At 37.6% G+C, this 5,406-nt stretch overlaps 1 pseudogene; it reads right to left on the bottom strand.

Annotated features, from left to right (window-relative positions):
• Nucleotides 1-4,159: 4,159 nt before the first annotated feature.
• LOC138922896 (olfactory receptor 2L8-like) lies at nt 4,160-5,092 on the bottom strand (annotated as a pseudogene).
• Nucleotides 5,093-5,406: the final 314 nt, after the last annotated feature.

The following is a 5,406-nucleotide window of genomic DNA, read 5'->3' as shown; positions in this document are numbered from 1 at the left end:
GATGAGCAGTGCCATGTCCGTGCCCAGGATTTGAACCAATGAAACACTGGGCCGCCTGCAGCAGAGCGCATAGACTTAACCACTCGGCCACGGGGCCAGCCCCTATGCTGGTTATTTTTAAGAATCAATAGACATAGGACAAGTTCTGAAAACTGGAGTAGAAGTTACCCTTGTGTAAGAGACATTTGTATTTATCAAGGAAATTTTCATTTGTAAGGGTGTCTCCCTCTCTGTACCAGGAAGTGGAGAATGACCAAATCTCTAGAAACTCTCATCAATGGGGAAGGCAGCAACTTAAACCTGTATTACAACCATGTCCTAATTTACTGTGCCTTTCCTGGTAACCTCCAATTACGGTTTTCCCCTTCCCCCTAACACTTTTGTCTTTAGATGACGATGATATTTAAGGTGAAGACTTGGGCCGTTTCAGGGAGTTGATTTTCCTTGGTCTCTCCCATGTAGGTAGGAGTATACATGTTGTGAAACTTTGTTTTTTTCCCGTTAATCTGACTTTCATTATATAGTAGGTGTGTAGGTCAAAAATCTAGGACACAGGACAAATTATTTTTCCTCTCCTACACTATTTACTAATGCTATATGGTAAAATGCCTCCAACTTGCTTTTCAGCAAACTAAATCCAAAGATGTGGTGTGGTTTCCCCTAGGCTGTGGTGTGCCAGGGCCAAAAATAGATACAGATCTCTTGATTATCTCCATAATTCACTACCTGAAATGAGTAAGAAGTCTGAAATGGGTACCTTTGCTCAATTCCACACTCCCTAAGATGATTTCTAATGAAAACAGCGGACATTTTCATAATTTTCCTGATTGTCATGACACCATTCCCTTCCTACTCACTCATTCTACTCTTCTTAGGGCTGGCCTCATGGACATGTGGCTTGTGTGCTTGCTAGAATCTCATACTCAGAGGATCCTTGCTTTGCTTGATACTCTGTTGTTGAAATCTTACAATTCTTAATAATTTTATCTCTGAGAATGCATGTGAGCACAACAGCTATGCTGGCCAACAGTGTTAGCATGCAGCTTTGGTCCAGCAACAATAGTTGCACAAGTGGGCTCAGGCAGCATGCACAAGGAGCAATTGGCCTGGGCTATCCATGCGCACACACAAAAATGTTCAAAATACTACAGGACCCCAGTGGAGTGCCTGGGTTGTGATTTGGGCTTAGCACAAGGGACTCCATTATGGATCTGTTGTCTCTTTTTTAATAATAGCCACTGATACTCTTAGCATTAGATAGTATCTCTCAGATGAGATTTTATTCTCTACTACTGCATCTCATAGTTCTACTGAAATATGTTGAGACAAGCCAATATCTATGGATCAATTTTGGTCGTTGATATTATGGCTCAGTCACTATCACAAATAGATGCCACCATTGCATCCAATAAAAATCCATCAGCTCAAGGAAACTCCCAGGGTGAAGTGCTGGGTGGCAGTGATGACAGCAGCAGCTGCAGATGAAGCAGCAATGGTGGAGCTGGCTACTGCCCACTAAAGAGAAGAATCTCTGCCTGGCTGCAGCAATGGCCCATGATGGGGTCAGGGACTGACTTACGCTTCAGTCCCGGAGCCCTTCACTTTGTCCACTAAAAAATTATTAACTATGTCACCTGAGTGTCAGGACAGGAAATGCTAGGGAGCTTAGGAAGTAAACTTTGTCAGTAAAATATTTTAAATGAAAGTGTACACATGGTCATTGCACTAATGCATGTGAGGGAGTTATTAAAAATCATCAGAGTCCAGAATCCGTAGTTTTCAAAGCTGCTGCAAGATTGCAAAACAAATATCCACAGGATCAGAAATAGAAATAAAATTTAAAGATAATTTGAAGATTAAAAATTTAATATGAAAGATTATTCATGGAATAGAAAAGTCTTTTTATATGAAGTTTCAGAAATCAATTATTAACAAAAAGATTAAAAATAGCATCGATTTAACCTGTAATTGAAAATATAATGATAAAATGAATAAATAAGCATTTGAAAAATAAAGCCACTTTTGCTTTATTATACAAAGTCTGTAAGTCACCAGAAATTTGAGAGGAATTACTAAAATGCCATTTGTTAGATTTATATTTAAAATTACATTCAGATTTACATGAAATTGATTTATATGGATAGGTTGAAATTTATTCATAAAAGAAACCTTTTTTAGAAAAAAATTCTCCTTGATAATCATTAGTTCTACCTGTACTGTAATTTATATTTTGATATAAGGTATCAGAAATTCAGTCTAAATTTTCACAACCCACGAGCACTCTTAATATCTCCAGTAAGTTAAGCAGATTATTCTCAAAATTAAAAATCACCAAAACTTAACTGCATCTTAGTATTTACCGCCAGTGAATGACAATATTTTCAATTATATTGATAATAAATGAAGTTCCTAAAAATACAAATTTTGAGGAAAATAAGTTCGAAGAAAAGTGAGCCAGAAAAATCTTATGACTGATAAAGATATTACATAATAAAGTATTATTATTGATTATATATAAAATTATGATACATAAATATTGTTTATAATTTGTATTTCATTTTATAGCTAATAAACTGATTTTGAAGGAAAACTTTATACTTAGCACCAATAATGGTAGTCTTTCTTGCTTTTGAATGAGGCCTCATATTTTCATTTTGTGCTATGCCCTTCAAATTCGGTAGAGTATGACCCTTCCCCTCCCTGCCATACCTGAGAGGGTAAAGAGCATTTCTACACTTATCACTGATGGCAGTGGCAGCACTTCACCCAGGGAGTTTCCTTGAGCGGATGGATTTTTATTGGATGCAATGGTGATGTCTATTTGTGATAGTGACTGAGCCATAATATCAATGAGTAAAATTGATCCATAGATGTTGGCTTGTCTCAACATATTTCAGTAGAACTATGAGATGCAGTAGTAGAGAATAAAATCTCACCTGAGAGATATTATCTAATGCTAAGAGTAGCAATGGCTACTATTAAAAAAAAGACAACAGATCCATAATGGAGTCCCTTGTGCTAAGCCCAAATCACAAAACGGAGACTTAATACCTAACTCAATTACAATGTCAACCTTCCCCAGGGCTGGAGTCTCAAACAGTCAATCTGGAATTACCTGTCAGCACCAGTGAGATAACTCACCTCACAGATCCCTGCCATCCCCTAAGGGAAGGTGACCTTGCCTGAAACAATCAGCTCTTTGCAAGAATGACTTTCTTGTTCCACCTCTTTACAGGAGCTCCTTGTAAAGCTCTTCAGAGCACTTTTCTATTTGTTAGATGAGATGCTGCCTGATTCATTCAATAAAATCAATATACCCTTCAAAATTTACTCAGTTGAATTTGTTTTTTAACATTACTTAGGAAGTAAACTTAGTTTATGTAGAATGCCAGGGATGGGTGTGGGAATGTCTTTGACTAATTAATTCCCACTAATTTGACTAAATCTTTGACCCACTCCTCTTATAATTAACTTCACAGTTTCCTTGACCCCTGTTAGCACCTCCAAGTTTTTATTGTTGTCCTGAGGTCTAACTGAAATTAAATCATTTCCTTAGCATTCATCACCCTAATAGAGACATAAACCTCTCATATTCCATTCAGAGTAGTATTAGGAGTTCCAAATCCGCAGTGAAGTCTTGAAGTCTCAGCTAAATACCTGTAATGATAAATTTTTTAAATTAAAAGAAAGACTAACTGGCACAGGTAAATTACAGGTTTACTATGAGAATAACAAGAAGTCTTCTGACTCAATTAGATCTTGACATTCAGGGAAAATTTTTTTGTTTTAGATATATTTGAAAATAGTAGAACTGCTATGCTGAATGACAACTTCAGTTAGTTTCTGCTTTAATTTCTACATGACAATGATTATCATGGGCATCATATCAGCAAAAAGTACATGAATTTGAAAATTAATTTGAAATTGATGGGAAAAAGCACCATGAAGAAAAAAGATAAGGCTTAGAATTTTATATATGTATATATATACTCACATGTTTGTATATTTACAAGATAATTTTGTCCAGACCTAAGTGATATTCCTCCTCTCTACATTAATTGTAGTCCTTGCATTCTAAGCATAACATAATATTTTTAATTCTGTACAAGGATGAATGAACTTATAACCAAGTCCTGGGTACACACACAAAAAGCTTTGTCTACATTTTTTCAGTGCAGATTCTCTGAATCACTCTTCTTAGGGCCCCCATCACCTCTCTGTTTCTCAGGCTGTAGATGATGGGGTTTAGTATTGGGGTCAGGATGGGGTAGAAGACAGCCAGAACCTTGTCCTCTGTTGGAGATCTGAGGGATCTTGGATGTAGATAAGTGTAAAAAAGTGGAACATAGTAGAAAGACACCACAGTCAGGTGGGTGCTGCAGGTGGAATAGACCTTCTTCCTCCCTTCTGCTGAGTGCATGTGGTAGACAGCAAGGACAACCTGGCCATAGGAACATGCAACGCCAATGAAAGGAAACACAAGGAAGAGGATGGTGCTCATAAACTCTGTGTACTCATAAACCCAGGTATCCATGCAGGCCAGTCAACATGGCTGGGACATCACAGAAGAAATGGTTGATGGCTCTGGATTGACAGTAAGGGATATGGAAGGCATATGTGGTGTGGGCGCAAGAGTTTACAAAGCCCATTATCCAAGATCCTATTATCATCGGCACACACACTCTTTTGCTCATACAAATGGAATAGTGGAGGGGAAAGCAAATAGCAATATAATGATCATAGGTCATAGATGTCAAGAGCAGTGCTTCTGCACCTCCTAAAGTCAAGAAAAAGAAGCTCTGAACTCCACATCCAATAAAGGAGATAGATTTGTTTCCAAAAAGAAAATTAGAAACCATTTTGGGGACAATGGTGGAGATGTGATTCAAGTCAATGATGGAGAGCTGACTAAGTAAAAAATACATGGGTGTGTGGAGATGGGTGTCCAGGAAGATGAGAAGCATTATGGACAAGTTGCCAGAGCCATTAGGAAAATGAGAACAATGAGAATGAAGAAGAACAGACCAATTTTTGATGGTGGAAACAACCTCAATAAAATGAAATCAGTTGATGTTTGATTATAATTTTCCATAGGGCATTAATATGATTTTTCCTAGAGGCAGACACAAGAGTGAGTTAAGTATAAAACTATAAGCTCTTTTTAACTTATTATTTTAGACTGTGTATCATTTAAAATTTTACAGCTCTTTTTTTTAAAGATTTTATTTTTTTCCTTTTTCTCCCCAAAGCCCCCAGTACATAGTTGTATATTCTTTGTTGTGGGTCCTTCTAGTTGTGGCATGGGGGAATGCTGCCTCAGCGTGGTTTGATGAGCAGTGCCATGTCCGCACCCAGGATTCAAATCAATGAAACACTGGGCAGCCTGCAGCGGAGCGTGCGAACTTA

The sequence above is a fragment of the Equus caballus genome, unplaced genomic scaffold, assembly GCF_041296265.1.
Source record: "Equus caballus isolate H_3958 breed thoroughbred unplaced genomic scaffold, TB-T2T haplotype1-0000016, whole genome shotgun sequence".
NCBI lineage: Eukaryota > Metazoa > Chordata > Mammalia > Perissodactyla > Equidae > Equus > Equus caballus.
Note: the sequence above shows the minus strand (reverse complement) of the source record. Positions and strands in the feature narration are given on the sequence as shown.